Raw genomic sequence first — 19,128 nt, 5'->3', positions numbered from 1 at the left:
ACAAGGTCGGCTACAAATCAGGAGATATCCATATCTGTATTGCCTAGCTTGCCTTCCACGCCAAGTAGAGTCCCATCCGGACACGAGACGAAGTCTTCAATCTTGTATCTTCATAGTCTAACAGTCCGGCCAATGAAGATAGTCCGGCTGTCCGGACACCCCCTAATCCTGGACTCCCTCAGTAGCCCCTTAACCAAGCTTCAATGACGATGAGTCCGGCGCGCAGTATTGTCTTCGGCATTGCAAGGCGGGTTCCTTCTCCGAATACATCCCAGAAGAATTTGAATACGAGGATAGTGTCCGACCCTGCAAAATAAGTTCCACATACCATCGTAGAGAGTATAATATTTTCGCAAATCTAATTTGCTGACTTGTTTTGACAGTATGACGTTATGTCATGGCCCGGTGATTATCTGAACCGTTTCCTTTAACTAGCTCCACACATAACGTGAGGCGGTTTCTTGACACGTCTTGTCAAAGCAGAGATCGTGTTCCCCCAATTACGGGATTCTCATTAATACGGTCGTGGGTAACCCAACCATGTCTAGGACTCCTAGATTATAGGAAAGTCCCAAACGGCTACGGAGAGGACGCTTGATATTCATCCTCTTTATAAAGGGACAAGGTTTTCGCTTTTTCCCTCTCGTGCTCAATCGAACCCCTCCCCCGCCTCGAGTTCTAACACCCAAAGCCCAGGTCAAGTGCTCCGGATCTTCAATCATGTCCGGATCCAGCCTTCAAGGCCGATGGATGCCCTCCTCCGTTACGGAAGAGGATATCAAGAAGTTGAGGGAGGCCATATACCTGACCGCCGAGGTTTTGCATCGGCTGCCTGCTCGAGGGCAGGTCGTCCCTACTCCCGAACCCGACGAGAACATCGTGTTCGTCTCCCACTTCCTCCGAGGCCTAGGCCTCACTCTGGATCCCTTCGTCAGGGTTTTGATGTTCTATTACGGGCTAGATTTCCACGATCTAGCTCCGGACTCCTTTCTCCACATCTCGACATTTATTGTCGTGTGTGAGGCCTTCCTCCCCATTACCCCTCACTTCGTCATGTGGCTCAAGACCTTTGAAGTGAAGCCGAAGATGATCGAGGGGCAACATCCAGGGTGCGGAGGCGCATCAATAGGCAAGATGGCAGGAGCTCCATGGCCGAAAGGTTCCTTTCCAGAGGTGTCCGAATTTTGGCAACGGGAGTGGTTTTACGTCACGGCTCCCAGAAGTGCCAAGTGGGCGGCTGCCCCAGCTTTCCGCTCGGGCCCCCCACCACAACTGATGTCATGGATTAGCAGAGGTCTGAGCTGGGGTCCAGCCAAGGACGTGCCTATACTGCAAAACCGCATTCAAGATCTCTTCGAGGGAGATTTTAATTTGGTTGTGGTAATGCATGTTATGCTGGCTCGTCAAGTCCAGCCTTGCAAACGCCGGCCCCTTCGCTTGTGGGAGTTCAACCCAGAAGGACCGCGTGCCATTCAAAGTTTCCTCATCCTGACGCACGAGGAGATGTACAAGTCATTCTTCGGACCTCAAATAGAGTGTCCGGATACTACGGAGGACGTGGGCCTGAGCAGTAATCGCGCCGCTAAACAAGTAAGAAATCCTCTAGCCGAACACACCGTCTTTTATTCATCATGAAGTTATTTCTGAGAGTTCGCTCTTTGACCAGGACTGTCTAACAAAGGCGAAGATGATTCGGTGTTTGCCCCTCTCCCTGAGGGTTTGGAAAATCCGGTATTGGAAAAGATGCTCGAGCTCGCACCTTGCCCGGAGCCCTCGAAGGAAGATACAAGGGGGAATAATATGGGCAGACGCGGGCCCCCATCACTGCCAGTTCCTACCGAGGGAATAAGAGCCTCCATGAAGGAGGATAACCGGGGGAGGAAAAGGACTACTTCTGAGGATCCGGAAGCCGAGGCCTCCAAACGGGAGAAGAAGTCTCCAACAGAGGGTCCTGCCTCGGGGGGTGCTCTTGCCGCACAAAGTCCGCGAGGGGATCAGCCCTCCAACGAGTCGTAAGTGATCCAATAAATGCTTTAATAGTGAAGGTATACTATCTTTCTTCTGAGAAAATGACCGCCGCATATATCTTGCAGTTCGGGCCTTAGCCCCTCTCAGCTACGCTCGTCTTCGGGGGATCTTCTTCTAGAGATGATGGAGAGCGAAATGCCTCCCCCGGACTCCTCCGCTCAAGAAGCGGGCGACCTCGAAGTGTCGTCATAGAGGGCTTCTCCGGATCCGGTGAGGCCAGAAGATAATCCCATAGACCCCCGAAGTCCCCAGCGTCCGGCTCTAGAAGAGAGCAAAAAGAGTCTGGCACCGTCTGGTATGCGGTCGGACGTTCTGAGGGAGCTGGTGGGGCGAGCAGTCATCTCAGAACAACACCGTACGCTGATGGGTACGGTGATGGAGAGAATTTCGTCCACCGAAAGTGGATTACATGAAGCCTTTATGAGTCTACTGACAGACTTTGAGGTACGTGAGATAATATGTGATAGTATCGCACATGTTAGGTGTGCCCTGTGTAGATAGTATCCCCTGAGACTCTGATTGTCGTCGAGAACGGCAGAGAACAGAGGATCATAGTCCCAGGCGATAACCAGACTGCCTTTATGTGCAGGTGGTGGAAGCTCCGGTGGCTAGCCGTACTAGTGAGTTTGCTGAATTAAAACGGCAACTGGATGCGACAGACGCCGACATCAAGCTTGTTAACAAGAGGCTTGACGAGGCACATGGTAAGTGTTATTTTCTGGTGAATGCCACGTAGTAAGAGCAGCATGATGCCAGTATCTTTAATATGTTATGACTACAGATGGAGCTGCCACCGTGGAAACCTTGCGGGCAGAACTTGCCCGAGCCAAGGAACAAGCGAGGATTAGTAATGCGGCTACTTTGAAGGCGGCCGAAGAGTTGAAAGCCTAGAAGGCCGCACATTGCGAGAGCAAAGAGAGGATGGCCAATATGGCAGTAGAATTAAAAGACACCGCCGACCGTTGCCGTATCCTTGAAAAAGAAAACCGAGCGAAGGCAACTGACCTTGAGAAGGCCACGATGGCGGACAAATACACCCGCTCTGCTATGAGAGCGAAGAAGGAGGAGCTGTGAGAAGCCGGGAATATTGCGGCTGGGAAGCCCTTCATGCTACGGAGGAAATTCGGAGATCCATGGTATGCCCCTCTGGATCGGCTGTGGAGTTCGGCAGATGCATATATGGACTTGGCGGCGAGCGCTGCCGATGCGGCCAAATACTTCCAAGCTCAAACAGATCGTGAGGTGGACAAGCTATTCTGGTCGCAATTCAACGTTCCAGAGCATCCGCTTCCATTGACTGATCAGCTAGCCGAATGGGCCAAACTAAATAGGTTGTCCAGACTCGCCATGAGGTCAGTCGTGGATCAGCTATGGCCGGAAAAGCCAAAGTCGAACAACTATTTCAGCTTAGTGCAGCAGTTCCTTGGTGCGGTGCCACGCATTAATGCGATGAAGAGGTCGGCGTGCATAGAAGGCTCGTGGATGGCCCTTGCCTGTGTTAAAGCATAGTGGGCGGAGATGGACACTACCACTGTTGCGGCGCAGGGTTCGGCCATAGGCCGAGTGGCTGTCGAGCACTATTTCGAGGAGGTTCTCGAGGGTGCTCGTTTGATAGAGGCCCAGTGCTCGAAGAATGTTATGTCTGAGTGATATGTATTCCCATTGTAAACACAATGTTTTTATGAATTTTTATAAGGTTGTGTTTATACTTTTGCCTGAAAGTAATATGATGCCTCCTGTACGGCCGTTTATGTATACGTGTGTATAACCTGAAAGATTGCAGTCGTCGGCTTTAGCCGCCAAGCATATAATGCGAAGGTGCTCACAAAAAACACGTGTTCACACTGAACCCAACGTCTTGGTCCTATTAAGGAGGTGATAGCGCAGCGAACGAGGCAACCGGACTATAATGCTTTAACACTTTCACTTAGCCATAGGAGTTTGACAGTGGGGCTACTAGATAGCCCCTGGTGGCTCCGCAATCTCCCGATCTCGGGGTGCGTACATGCCTGGCCGAAAAACGGCCCTTCGTTAAGGCGGAGGAATTCTAACATTCCGATAGGTCATCGAGTGGTTGAACAGTCTCACGCTATATCATGACAGTCAGTTTTCGGCTTTCTCTACTGAGGTGCTCGTCCGGATGAACCAGGGCACAATCGCAGTAGTTCTCCTGGTGCTGCCTTAGCCGATAAAGCGGAACGTAAGGCACCAAAACACAGGAGCCGGACAAACCCAACATTTGACCAAAGACAATGATTCGGAGCTGATGCATATAAGGCCAAACTCGCGACGCCGAACACTTCCTAAGGTATTAGGTCTTTATGGTATAAACTGGGCCTAAATAGTGCCCTTTGTAAGAAGCCCCTTGTGTCCAGGTACGTGCATTGTTCTGACGTGGCCACATGCCAAGACGTCAGCATCCTTCTCAATTGTGCTGAGAATTCGATGGATGTGTATCAACAAGAGACAGTAAAAAAGGTTTACGTAGGGTCTTAATCTAAAAATAATCCTTGGAGCGGGTCCCTGCTGCACGTCTGCGCCTGTGTCTCCGTTGTGCCGTATCCTGGACGGGTGTAGCACGATGGTCATCTGTAAAAGAGAGGAACTTAGGTGAAAAAGTTGTCGTGCAAAAAGTTGGTTTTTTAAAGAAACCATGTATAACTAGAAATGAGTAGAAATTGCCACTTGTCTGCCCGCGTTGAGCCCCTTGTATTTGTAATAGGGGTGTGGCCATCAATCCGGTACAAATTACATATAGCAGCGCCAGACTCGTCTAACCGCGTCTGTGGTCTTGACGACCTATCAAATGCTTTAGTTGGTGAGGCCGTTTTTAGTGTGCGGTTGCCAGGGCAGTCGCATTCTCTTCGGCACGCAAAGATCGCTTAATACTTCCATTCACTGTAATGATGCCATGTGGACCGGGCATCTTGAGCGTGAGGGAAGCGTAATGCGGTATTGCATTAAAGCGAGCAAAAGCTTCACGTCCAAGTAGTGCTTGATAACCGCATTGGAATGGAGCAATGTGGAAGGTTAAATGTTCGCTACGGGAGTTATCGGGGAAGCAGAATATAACCTTTAGTAGCAGGGAGCCCGCGCAGTGAGCCCCTGGGCCTGGCGTAACTCCTTTAAAGGTAGTGTTGCTATGGCAATTTTTCGTTGGGTCTATCCCCATTTCGCGGATTGTATCCTGGTATATCAGGTTTAAACTGCTGCCACCGTCCATCAGGACTCGTGCAAATTGGTATCCGTCAATTATTGGGTCTAATACCAGGGGAGCCCATCCTGCTCGCCGGATACTTGCTGAGTAATCACGATGGTCGAAAGTGACCGGTTGATACGACCAGTGGTAGGGTTTCATGGTGATAGGCCCTTGGGCATATTTATCTGGGAGGGCCGCTTTGCTTCCCTTGATCACGTGTAATACGTTGACTGTTTTGACTTCTGATGGAAACTTCTTTTGTTCCCCAGTGTCTTGCTTGAGAGGCTCATCCTCTTCTTCGCTTGGTGTATCCTCCCCCTTGTGTACGGCGTTGAGCTTGCCGGACTGCTTGAAGACCCAACATTCTTTGTGGGTATGATTAGCAGGTTTACTAGGGGTGCTATGGATCTGACATACTTGGTCCAGAATTTTGTTCAGGCTGGACAGTTCATCTCTAGCGCCTTTAAAGGGCGGCTTTTGCTGACCTGGTCGAGGCCTTCAGAATCCAGCATGTACCGCCGTGCTCCTCGGGCTGTCTTCTTTATTCCGACGCTTATTATTTTTGCTGCGTCGGGATTTCCCGTTTTCATCTTTAACTTCGGATGTGCTTGGGTCGCTGGTGTTGCATCTGGCTAGCCAGCTGTCCTCACCCGTGCAAAAGCGGGTCATGAGGCTTGTTAATGCTGCCATTGTTCTTTGCTTTTCTTGGCCGAGGTGTCTGGCAAGCCATTCGTCGCAGACGCTATGCTTAAAAGCTGCCAAGGCTTCGGCGTCCGGGCAGTCAACTATTTGGTTCTTCTTAATAAGAAACATGTTCCAAAGCTTTCGAGCTGACTCTCCGAGCTGTTGAGTTATATGACTCAGATCATCCACATCCGAGGGTCGGACATAAGTCCCTTGAAAATTTGCCCGAAAAGCGTCTTCGAGCTCTTCCCAGCTTCCAATGGAGTTTTCGGTGAGGCTTTTAAGCCAGTGCTGAGCTGGCCCTTTGAGCTTGAGGGGTAAGTACTTGATGGCGTGGAGATCATCTCCTCGAGCCATATGGATATGGAGGATATAGTCCTCAATCCAGACCCCAGGGTCTGTTGTTCCGTCGTATGCCTCTGTGTTTACGGGTTTGAATCCCTCTGGAAATTCATGGTCCAGCACCTCATCGGTGAAACATAGGGGGTGTGCGGAACCCCTGTATCTGGGTGTACCACATTGTTCTGATGTTTGTTGTGTTACATCATATGCTGGGGCACGCTTGCGTGGTCCATAGATGGATCTGGTTGCGCTGTCCTTTTGGTGCGAACCCTCGTGTGGATCGCTTATTGGGTTGTGAGTGGAGTTGTTTGCCGCTCCATGTTGGCCGTGAGGTCGTCTATCCGGCCAGGTGGCCGTTTTGATTTTTGGTTGTGGGGGATCTAGGGCCTCCTCATCGAATTCGGGTAGCAACTTCCGCTTTGGGTAGCTCTTGGTGGGGCGATTACCACCATACTTCGCTGTTGTGTTCAGTACTTTACTCCATCTGATTTGGAGTGTGTCCTGCGCAGCCTTGAGCCTTTGCTTCTGCTTTTTCAGACACCTCGCGGTGGCAACCAGCCTTTGACGGGCATTCTGCTGCTCCGGGTGCCTGTCCGGCGTTATGTCATCCGGACTATTATCTTTGATAGAATTGGTTTGTTCGGTTTGATTCTCCATATTGTCGTGGTCCGGCAGTGGTTCGCCCTGCTCCAACGCTGGGTCTGTATGATCGTTATTTCTGTCGAGGCGGGATTTGGGGCGGTGCTTACGCCGCTGCTTTGATTGCTTCTCGAGGGGACAAGACTTTGTTGTGTCCTTCCGTTCCTCGTCGTCGTCTTCTTTTGGTGTGTCCACCATGTATACGTCAAATGATGAGGTGGCGTCCAGCGTCCTGTGGGCGGTGGTTCTTCTTCGCCTCCCGCATCATCGTCCATACCGTCGATGTTTTCGGAGTCGAAGTCAAGCATGTCGGTTGAGTCATCGACAGTGGCTACCAAGTGGGTGGTGGGTGGGCCTCAAATTTCTTCATCGTCCGCATCCCAGTCCTGCCGGACATAGTTCGGCCAGGATTCTCCTGACAAGGAGAGAGACCTTAATGAGTTCAGTATGTCGCCAAAGGGCGAGTGCTGAAAAATATCCGCGGAGGTAAACTCCATGATCGGCGCCCAATCGGATTCGATAGGAATGGGCGCAGGCGGTCCGGAGTCCGTGGCCAGAGAAGGATCCAGCAGTTTAACAACACGGTTCTCGTGCAAGGCAAGGTCGATGTTCGGCTTGATCGCCGCTGAGGATAAGGCCTCCGTGGCAGGGTCCATCCACCCATCCGCGGAAGGCGCGACTAGCTCCAAATTGAGGGTCGGAGAGGCTACCGGTGCGATCTCCTTAACACTGTCCGATGGGAGAGCTAAGTCATGCTCATCGTGACCGCGTGGCGCACAAGGCAGAGACTCGAATTCATCGAAGATCAAATCTCCACGGATATCCGCCGTGTAGTTTAAGCTTCCAAACTTGACCAGGTGGCCAGGGGCGTAACTTTCCATCTGCTCCAGATGGTCAAGCGAATTGGCCCGTAGTGCAAAGCCGCCGAGCACGAAGATCTGCCCGGGGAGAAAAGTCTCACCCTGGACCGCATCACTATCGATGATAGTAGGAGCCATCAAGCCTAACGGCGACGACACAGAGGAACTCTCAATGAAAGCACCAATGTCGGTGTCAAAACCGGCGGATCTCGGGTAGGGGGTCCCGAACTATGCGTCTAGGCCGGATGGTAACAGGAGGCAGGGGACACAATGTTTTACCCAGGTTCGGGCCCTCTTGATGGAGGTAAAACCCTACGTCCTGCTTGATTAATATTGATGATATGGGTAGTACAAGAGTAGATCTACCGCGAGATAAGAGAGGCTAAACCCTAGAAGCTAGCATATGGTATGATTGTCTGTTGTGGTTATTGTCCTACGGACTAAAACCCTTCGGTTTATATAGACACCGGAGAGGGTTAGGGTTACACAAGGTCGGTTACACAGGAGGAGATATCCATATCCGTATTGCCTAGCTTGCCTTCCATGCCAAGTAGAGTCCCATCCGGACACGAGATGAAGTCTTCAATCTTGTATCTTCATAGTCTAACAGTCCGTCCAATGGAGATAGTCCGGCTGTCCAAAGACCCCCTAATCCTGGACTCCCTCAACAACCCTAAAAATTCTCCCCTTGTCCCATCCCCGCCGCCGCCACTCTCTACCATCTCCCTCGGGATCCCCTCCCGATCCAACCAACCACCATCCAACCATCTCCCTCGATTTGCGCCACCGCCCAACCACAGTCGCCCCCACTCCTCCTCAGTTTCCACGCCCAACCAACCAGTGCCTCCCCTGGATCCCTCGTCCACCCAACCAGCGCAGCCACCAGACCGGAGCCCCGTTGCCGGTGAAGACCTCCTCCCTCGCACCTCGTGCTCCCTTTTCTCTCTCTGCTTTCTTTCCCTTCCCCATTCTTGAACTCTCTCTGTCTCGTTTTGGATAGGGAGCCAAAGGAAGCCACCATGGCCTAGGCTCATCCTCAAGGTCCCGTCACCACCATCTTCTACAGCTGCTGCCTGCTGATCGTCGGCACCCCTCGCCAGAGACCTCGCTACCGCCCCATCATGCTTGAGGCCAAGCCCCTCGAGCAGGAGGGCTTCTCCTTCCCGAGCCCTGCCTCGTCCCCCATCGTCCTCGCCCATTGTCACGTCACCGGCGTCCAAACCACCAGAGCGCAGACGCCCTTCCGCCGCCATCGAGCGCCACCGCAGCAGCAGCTCCAGGCCGGCCCCCTCACCCCGCGCCCTTGCCTCTTCTCCCTTCCATTTGCTTTCTCCCTCTCCCTCTCATCTCCCTGCTTCCTCTTTCTCTTAGGGAACACGGGCACATGGAGCTCCATGGCCTCCAGATGCTCAAGTCACCACCAGCAACCGCTCGTTCGCCTTGGGTCCTCCCAGATCGGGACCGTCCCGGCCTTCCCTGCACCTCCTAACGCCCAACGTCGCTCGCCTCGGTTCGCCAAGCTTCTGCGCTGCCGTGCCTTGTTCCTCTGCTTCTACATCGAGCAGGAGGAGGACGTCCCTGCCTCTGCCTCGAGTCGTTCGAGCGTTGATCGCGCCCCCTCCCTCGCTTGATCCAACCAGTGCCAGCCGACCTCATCCTCACCGACTGGGCCATGGCCCATGGTGAGAAATCCCCCCATCTCCCATGTTCTGTTGCAGCCCAGTGCATGGTTTCGGCCCATTATGTTTTTTCCTTGCCAGGTCGTTTTTGTATTTAATCCGGAGACTGCAGTTTTGCAGAAATGTCCTTGCACTTCATGCATTTAATAACTTCACAACCATGCATCGAATTAAAACAAGTTATATATGGAAAATGCTTAGGATTTCATCTAGTTTCATAATATGTTGCTTTCATCTATGTTTAAAATGTTTAACTTGTTGTTTGCATTAATTTTCTAAAATGTCTTGCTAAAATGTTTTATTTCATAACTAAATAACCGTAGCTCCATTGTAAATAAACTTTATATGTAAATGGGGTGGAAAAATACCTAGTTTAACATGGTGGCAGTACTTTGCATGTTTAACAACTCTAAAATATGGTTTAGGATAGAACAGTACCAACTTCAAAATATGCACATGAGGATTTTCCGGAATTGTTGTTTGTTGTTCCGGCCACATTTAAACTTGCCTAGATTGGTAGTTTTCATTTGCTTCACCCCTTGCCATGTTTATTAACATTTAATATTGTTGGGTACATAAACGAGAGAGAACTAAATAATTGATGTGGTGTTTCGTCAATACGCAACTCATTGCATATTGAGCTCCACTTAATTTGTAGTATTGTTTGTGCACTTTTCCATGCCATGCCTCATTAAACCGGACATGCATCATACTTGGTTGTGCATCCTGCCATGTTTATGTGATGGTTGTTTACTATGTTGCTTGCTTGTTTCCGGGTTGCTTCTCTCGTTAGCTTTGGTTTCGTTCCGGAGTTGTGAGGATCCGTTCGACTACGTCTGTTTGTCTACTTCTTGGACTCGTTCTTCTTCCTTGTTGGATTTCAGGCAAGATGACCATACCCTCGAAATCACTTCTATCTTTTCTTGCTAGTTGTTCATTCTACCGCTATGTCACGCTACCTACCACTTATTATATCATGCCTCCCCTTTTACCATGTCAATCCTCTAACCCACCTTCCTAGCAAACTGTTGTTTGGCTATGTTACCGCTTTCCTCAGCCCCTCTTATAGCGTTGCTAGCTGCAGGTGAAGTTGAATTTTGTTCCATGTTGGAACATGGATATGTTTGGGATATCACAATATCTCTTATTTTAAAAATGCATCTATATACTTGGTAAAGGGTGGAAGGCTCGGCCTTATGCCTGGTGTTTTGTTCCACCCTTGCCGCCTTAGTTTCCATCATACCGGTGTTAGGTTCCTTGATTTTGCGTTCCTTATGAGGTTCGGTGTTACGGGAACCCCTTGACAGTTCACTTTGAATAAAACTTCTCCAGGAAGGTCCAACCTTGGTTTTACATTTGCCTAACAACCTATTACCTTCCCCTTGGGTCGGCCAACCCGAGGGTCATCTTTATTTTAACCCCCCCACCCCACCCCCGGGCCAGTGCTTGTCTAAGTGTTGGTCCGAACTAGAGTCCTTTGCAGCGCCACCTCAGGGAAACTTGAGGGCTGGTTTTAGTTCTATGGAGTGCTCATCTGGTGTTGCCCTGAGAACGAGATATGTGCAGTTCCTATCGGGATTGTTGGCACATCGGGTGGTCTTGGTGGTCTTGTTTTACTATTGTCGAAATGTCTTGTAACCGGGATTCCGAGACTGATCGGGTCTTTCCGGGAGAAGGAATATCCTTCATTGACCGGGAGAGCTTGTGATGGGCTAAGTTGGGACACCCCTGCAGGGTATAAACTTTCGAGAGCAGTGCCCGCGGTTATGTGGCATATGGGAATTTGTTAATGTCCGGTTGTAGAGAACTTGACACTTTACTTGATTAAAATGCATCAACCGCATGTGTAGCCGTGATGGTCTCTTTCCGGCGGAGTCCGGGAAGTGAGCATGGTTCTTGTGTTATGGTTGTGCGTAAGTTGTTTCAGGATCACTTCTTGATCACTTCTAGCTTCACGAATGTTGCGTTGCTTATCTTCTCACTCGCATTTGCGTATGCTAGCCACCATATTTTCTTAGTGCTTGCTGCAGCTCCACCCCATTACCTTATCCTACCCATAAGCTTAAATAGTCTTGATCTCGCAGGTGTGAGATTACTTAGTCCTCGTGACTCACAGATACTTCCAAACAGTTGCAGGTGCCGATGATACCAGTGCAGGTGACGCAACCGAGCTCAAGTGGGAGCTCGATGAAGATCTTGATTGTTGTTATGTGTCTTTTCCGGTTGATCAGTAGTCGTGTCAAGTTGGGACGATCGGGGATCTAGCATTTGGGGTTTTCTTCCTTTATTTTGGTTCCGTAGTCGGACCTTGATTGTATTCTGGATGATGTATGTTTAACTTGTTATTTGTGTGAAGTGGCAATTGTCAGCCAACTCTTTATCCCTTTCTTATTTAGTACATGGGATTGTGTGAAGATTACCCCTCTTGCGACAAACCTACCATGCGGCTATGCCTCTAAGTCATGCCTTGACACGTGGGAGATATAGCCGCATTGTGGGTGTTACATTTCATGAGCTAACTTAAGAGTCTTTAGTTCTTTAGTTAGACGCTCAATCTCCTTCTTATCATCATCATTCATTTTATCTTGATTATCATTATTAATAGCAAGTTCATCATAGTTTTTGTCACTAGAATTGTCAACAAGTAAATCATCATCACCTAGCAAGTCCTCTTCATCACTATTGAAACTAACATACTCGGGGTGTGATACCTTTGGGCCTTTAGCCATGAAGCATCTCCAAATTCCTTCATTTGGTGAGTCAAATATGTCGTAGAAGTTGGTTGACACAAGTGCTTGACCGCTAACACACTACAAGAAATATGTCAACTTGTGACCCTCACTATTGGCCGCTGAAAGGTCATAGTTTTTCATTTGCGACCTTTTTGTGACCAAAAACAGAAGGTCAAAAGCTGACAGTCGTAAACTGAAATTAACGACCTTCTCTGTGAGAAGGTCGTAGACGTTTACGACCAAAACAGAAGGTGGTTGAACCCATGACCTTTTGTTTTGGTCACTGGCTGTCTGCCCAGGCCACGTCGGATCCGACGTGGCAATCTGACATGGCAAAATTGCGACCAATTGAAAAGGTCGTTGATAAGAATGAGCCCGGTCCAATTCTGTCTTTTACATGGGCCGAGCACAACAATTCAGCCTTTATATATTTTTTTTTTCTTATTAATTTTGGTCAATTATATGGGCCAGGCCCAACTATTCGACCTTTACAATTTCTAGGCCATGGCCTTTTTAGTCCATTGATTTTTTAGTTTCGAACATTATATATTGAAGTTGGTCCCACTAGTCTGTCAGGCCCCACATGTCATAATCTCATACATTGGTCCCACACATCAGATATTTCAACATTGCTCAGATTGTTTTCAGACGTGAATCCCACTAGTCAGGTTTCTATTTCACACATTTTTAAATCACTATTTCAAATAAAACAGAATAAACATAATTTATCAAATAATAGTAAATCTGTTACAATGTCACAATCTCTACAGTCTATTACAATCAAACAGAACAAACAATTCTCTGGCAAGTAAGGCATCATCAAGGCTTTGCACTTGGCTTCATGGCTTCGCACTTCAAATTTGTCCAGACGCTCCTGTAAAAGAGTGAACACAAAGGCTACTAGCATTTGTGTACTGTTGTTCAAGCCAGAACCAAACAAATGCAATGGCAACACTAATCTAAGCAGCAAGCAGATCTACCAACTAGTATGTTCCAGCTTCAGCTTTCCCGTTATAAAATACTAGAGAGGGCAAATAAAACAGATCTTATAGTTGCATAGTGAAATGTTTGCTTTTACATATCTTGTATAATATTTTGTTTATGCCCGGAATGCATCAGTTTGTACAAATACTAGAAAGGGTAAATAAAACACGTTAACCTGTTGTTGTTCTACACTTCCACTCCAACACTCAAGCTCATGTTAGGCACTAACAATACTAACCTACAGGTGCCAGCATCGTATATTGGTACAGGTGCAGGTCATGCAATGAATGTCACTGTAACAAATTCACCCAAAGAAAAGTACAATAGACCATCCATTCAAGATGGCATCTAACAATAGTAGTAGGCCCACACAGACTAACATCACAAGGCAGGAGAGAATAAAGAGAACCAAGACCTTATGATGATAGTGTCGACGATGATCTGATTGGGATAGCGTCGCTGAGGCAGATGATCCACACATTTTTCATCAAAAGTAACACCTGCATGATTAAAAAAATTAAGTATTGTTCTTTAAAGCACAAGAACATTAAGAAACCCCGAAACAAAACACTAAGCTATGAACACTAGAGGAGCAAGCATACTATGAAACTGAGGTGTCTCAATCTCAAGGGAATATTGAATTGCAAATTTCATTCTAGATTATCAAATTGTTATCATTCCTGACACGTTTTTCATATAGCTAGCAGGGTCGCGCACACTTAATTAAAGGGAAGGTGAGCCCAAGATAAGTAGCAGCAAGACAATATGGTACATTCACAACGTCAGTTCAGTTAGATATCACCACATGTATCAGTATACAGGCAGCAACAATATCATCGAGCGCAGCAAAGCAGCAGCTTGACCCATATAAGTCATAGCTGTGAAGAAAGAAAGAAAGAAAGAACAGGTTCAGCTAGCTATGTATTCAGAGTTGAGAGCTAAGCAATTTGTTTGTTTATGTTGTAACTGACAGACCTAGTACGAGAAACAAGCAAAGTGAAACAGTATTGACTGATTCGATGGCAAAACAGTATTGACAAAAAAGAAAATTCCAAAGTAGCACACAGGACCACACCTAGAAAGCCTAATACACACACGTAGGCTGCTTCCAAGGTAGAAGCCTGAGAAGTTGTTCAATTATCAAATTTTAGGAATAAGAAGAAACAAGCAAAGTGAAACAGTATTGGCTGATTCGATGGCAAAATAGTATTGACCAAAAAGAAAATTCCAAAGTAGCACACAGGACCACACCTAGAAAGCCTAATACACACACATAGGCTGCTTCCAAGGTAGAAGCCTGAGAAGTTGTTCAATTCTCAAATTTTAGGAATAAGAAGAAGCGACAATCTAGCTTACATGCTGCCTACATTGTGTCTTATATCACGGTCAGAATGAAACACATGAACATGGTTCCATGGATGAGTAGAGAGGGGAGACAGTTCAACTGTACCAGAATCGGCCCAGTGTCGGTGGATGCATCGCAAACACAGCAGGGTCCTGTACATGATGATGCAAACAAAGTCGTGCCAGTGTATGCCACGATTACACAAGTCAACAACTGAACCCCAACTGTATTTGCATATACTACAGCAAACTAGATTGGTAATATTTTTTCTTTTTGGTTGAGGTTGTGATTCCGTTAGGCATCCATGGGTGGCAGGAATGCGAAGTGCGGGTAGCAGAAATGTACAACTAGCTAGAGTAGGAGTAGGAGGAGCAAAACCAAACCTTTTTCTGCTGGATTTTGAGGTGTTGGAGGTGCATCTCAGATTCTACTGCAGAATAGCAGTGAGGACGCTTCACCAATAGAGCAAAACCAAGGACAGATCTTCCTTCTCCAGATTGCCATTGGCCTTCATCAAATGAATAAGCATCAGCATTTCTTAATTAAATTTGTTCATATCAAGTTCATGAAACTCAAGAACGACTCAATTAACAGTAAAGTTTCATATAAAACTCAAGAAGGTATTTCTTCACCATTACAGAAATATATCATTGTTAATGTAAATGATCTGGAATACATATACGGATATTACCACAAATGCCTATCCGGAAAAATCACATCGCAAGGTATCTCTGATTTTAGTCAAATTTTACTGCAGCCCAGCTCAAAACGTGAGCACCTAATTATTCACAAGTTGAGATGATGCTTTCACTAGTAGGAATGCTTTAAAAAATTTACGGGATTACATGGTTCTGCAAGTTGTACTAATTCTTTTGACCAGTCCAGATCACACACCACACACGTCAGATATTCAGAAGTAGAATAATCTGAATTTTGTAGTACTAAAAGGGCAAGTTTTTTCGTTATTATGTGAGTTTCAAATAGTAGTAATCTGGTGAAAGAACACTAACTAACACTACAACTTGTTTAGGGAACAGTAGCAAATGCTCCAGAGGTTCCTAGCTAGACCTCATATATGGTGTACATACATAATAGATTGGTATATGCACAAGAAAACACCAAGCAATGGCACCCCATGTGGCCCTGGGTTAATCATTAGTTTATGATCGTGCTCCTGCCTTTTTAAATCAAATTTGGCTGCAATCAATTGAAAGGCAATGATTATTTTCATAGCAAAAGTGTTTGAATGTCTTTGCATGACACTGCCATGTTTTCTTATTTTTTTAGAATGCTTGATAGTGCCATCTGATTTGGTAATAATAAACATGCGAGCAATGATTAGTGGACCAAAACTGATGACCCATTGTAGTAAGGTAAGGTAGTGATCCTCCTACAGGCAGCCCTACCAAGATCACTTACATAAGCTACTGCTTCTAACAAGGTGAGATTAGGACCTTTGTGAAGCTTCTCTGTGCCATGCTAATACCACGCCAGCGTGGATCTTTCTCCCTTCCACAGGTCGTTTGGCCTGGTGCCAGTATGCGATCGATAACTGAAGCTTCTTCCAAGAGGCAACCTTAACCTGCATTCATAGTTTGACACACCACTAGGTTCAGAACTCCAGTCATCAGCATAACATAAAATGGCATTCAGATGCTCTCTGAACCTGAAAACAAGTGAGATTTTTAAGTGAGGAGCTCACTTGATTTCCCGAGGAAGGAGAGGAACACCGCGATGAGGGCCAGCCCTGCCAAGATGCCTATGATTATGGCCAGGGTCCGCCCCACGTCATCTTGCGAATCATCTTCTTATCACCAAGAGAAAAACCAGATGATTGGATTAGTATAAGCACCTGAATCGGTGGCAGATTCGACAGGGACGGCACCAAGGACGTGGAGCCGAAGGAGGAGTTCTTGTCCAGCATCGAAGAGTCGGGCACGGACTGCGCGCCTTGCTGGTAACTCGTGGCGGCGGCCGCGAGCTTCTTCTGGCTGGCCCGCTGGTCCTCGGCCGAGCCGGAGTTGGGCATCCCACTACGCGAGTGCTGCGAGGCATTGTCATCCTCGTGGTCGACGAGGCAGTTGACAGAGGTGGAGTCGGTGGAGATCCCGCGCGGGATGCCGTCGAAGGAGCCGGATATTGGAGGAGTCGTCGAGGAGGGAGCCGGGGCTCCACCTCTCCGTCGTGGCTGGTGGCGGCGCCCTCCCCCTCCCGCTGGTGGCGGCGCCGGCCTCGAGGTGGCTGCTCAAAAGGATCTACGGAGAGGGAGGGGAAAGGATGCCGGCGGTGGAGTGGAGGCCGGGGTGGTCGCTCGTGGCTGCAGGAAGATGTGCCCGTCGGATCTGACTGGAAGAGACGGAGGAGGCCGGTGAGGTTGGGCGGCTCGCTTGATCTGCTACGGTGGGCGACTGGGTGGTGGTAGTGAGGGGCGGCGGAGGAGGAATCTAGATCGGGAAGGGGGCGGCGGCGGCGGTGGAGGAGGACGAGGGAGGAAGGGGGCGACGGGGGGAGGGGTCGATCTGAGTTAGGGTTTGGGCTGCGGGTGGGGGGTATCTCTTTTTCTTTTCTTTTTTCCTTTTTTGCTGTAGATAGATGGATGGATGGATGTGGGATGGAAAGATGGATGGATGGATGGGCGGACGCCATGTCATCGATCAGTGTAAAGAGTTATGATTGGTTCAGAAAATCAGTGATGTAAAATAGTTTTCAAGTACAAAAAATAGAGGGATTTTCTAAAGTAGCTATCAATAATATTTTTCAAAAGGACACCACACAAATTTTTACTAGAGTTAGACCACATTTTATGGATTAGAACCAATTTTTATGCATTTTCATATTTCTAGCTATTTTTAATCATTTTTTGAGTGTCCGAAATGAGTTTTTTTTGTGAAGGACCTACCATATATTTGTTGCAAAATTGGGACAAATCAATTTTCTAAAATACTAGGCCATATTTAATGCACAATTGACCAAATGGTTGGGTGTACAAAGTTTTGAGCCACCTCTCATAAAAAAGACAAATTCCTGTCGGTTCAAGAGGAAGCGGGTCAAATTTGAACTGTAGCTACATCATAGTACGCTATTTATTTTTTCCAAAAATCATTTCTAGGTACATAAGTACCTATTTAGTCAGAGAAAACACCAAAAAAATCGAAGATTCAACCATTAGCTAGGAACGGTCATTCCCGCCGTTTTGACCGCATTTTGAAACGGGCATAAAAACTCAAAAAAAACAAAAAAAAATTGGAAAAGCTTCGCATTGTGTCATTATATGTGCCCAAGTTCCCAGGAAAAATAACAAACTTGTAATACGTCAATTATTTTAAAAAAGTGTTCTGAGAAACGAGCTATCACGTGTGGAGATCAATGGCTTTCAAGCCAAATGATCAATCTTATGGCCACATTCATGGCACAGTTTGTTCAAATGATCTCATATTGTGCACATGGGCGCATATTGGAATGGCAAACAATGTTGCCTAATGAAGTTTTCATTTTCTTTGGACAAAAAAACCATTTTCAATTTTTCGAGTGCCCCAAATGAGTTTTTTTTGTGAAGAACCTACCAAATAATTGTTGCAAAATTGGACCAAGTAATTTTTATAAAATACTAGGCCATATCTAATGCACAATTGACCAAATGGTTGGGTGTAAAAAGTTTTGATCCACCTCTGGTGAAAAACACAAATTTCCGCCGATTCAGTTGGAAGCGGGTCAAATTTGAACTGCGGCTGCCTCATAGTTTGCTATTTATTTTGTCCAAAAATCATTTCTAGGTACAAAAATATCTATTTAATGAGAGAAACACCAAAAAATTCCAAGATTCAACTACTAGCTAGGAACGGTCATGCCCGCCGTTTTTGACCGCATTTTCAAATGGGCATAAAAAATTCAAAAAAATCAAAAAATTGGAAAACCTTCGCATTGTGTCATTATATGTGACCAAGTTAGCAGGAAAATTAATAAACTTGTAATACGATAATTCTTTTAAAAAAGTGTTCTCAGAAATGAGCTATCATGTGTGAAGATTTATGGCTTTCAAGTCAAATGATCAATCTTATGGTCACATTCATGACATAGTTTGTTCAAATGATCTCATATTGTGCAAAAGGGTGCATATTGGAATGGCAAACAATGTTGCCTAAGGGAGTTTTCATTTTCTCTGGACGAAAAATCAATTTTTCATTTTATGAGTGCCCAAAATGAGTTTTTTTTCTGAAGGACCTATCATATAGTTGTTGCAAATTTGGACCAAATCAATTTTATAAAATACTAGGACATATTTAATACACAATTGACAAAATGTTTGGGTTTCTTAAGTTTTGATCCACCTCCCGTGAAAAATACAAATTTTCGCCGATTCAGCAGGAAGGGGGTCAAATTTGAACTGCAGCTGCATTATAGTTTGCTCTTTATTTTTTCCAAAAATTATTTCTAGTTACATAAGTATCTATTTGATCATAAATACATGGTTTGGTGGTGATACGTCGATGTTTGGATGGTGGCCCAGGGCCCCAACTCCAAAGCGCGTACACTCGCATGCCCGCTGCGTGGTCACCGCGTGACCGTGGCGTTGCCATGTGTTCTAGGTAACCTAGGCATGTCTAGTAGGTTGGGCACTCCCCAGGTAGATGCTAGA

The 19,128-nt window shown here is 46.9% G+C and overlaps 1 non-coding gene across 7 annotated transcripts; it reads right to left on the bottom strand.

Annotated features, from left to right (window-relative positions):
* Positions 1-12,868: 12,868 nt before the first annotated feature.
* On the bottom strand, positions 12,869-17,022 carry LOC125512428 (uncharacterized). 7 transcript variants are annotated; one of them, XR_015608001.1, is made up of 6 exons: positions 16,195-17,022; positions 15,947-16,074; positions 14,876-15,000; positions 14,598-14,644; positions 13,563-13,647; positions 12,869-13,037 (listed from the first exon to the last, which is right to left on the bottom strand). It is a non-coding gene; the product is annotated as an uncharacterized LOC125512428 (transcript). The 7 variants fall into 7 exon arrangements; XR_015608000.1 differs by having other exon boundaries at positions 12,869-13,647; positions 15,912-16,074; XR_015607998.1 differs by having other exon boundaries at positions 12,869-13,647.
* Between the last annotated feature and the right edge of the window lie 2,106 nt (positions 17,023-19,128).

The sequence above is a fragment of the Triticum urartu genome, chromosome 6A, assembly GCF_056163025.1.
Source record: "Triticum urartu cultivar PI428250 chromosome 6A, HENAU_Tu73, whole genome shotgun sequence".
Classification (NCBI taxonomy): Eukaryota; Viridiplantae; Streptophyta; class Magnoliopsida; order Poales; family Poaceae; genus Triticum; species Triticum urartu.
Note: the sequence above shows the minus strand (reverse complement) of the source record. Positions and strands in the feature narration are given on the sequence as shown.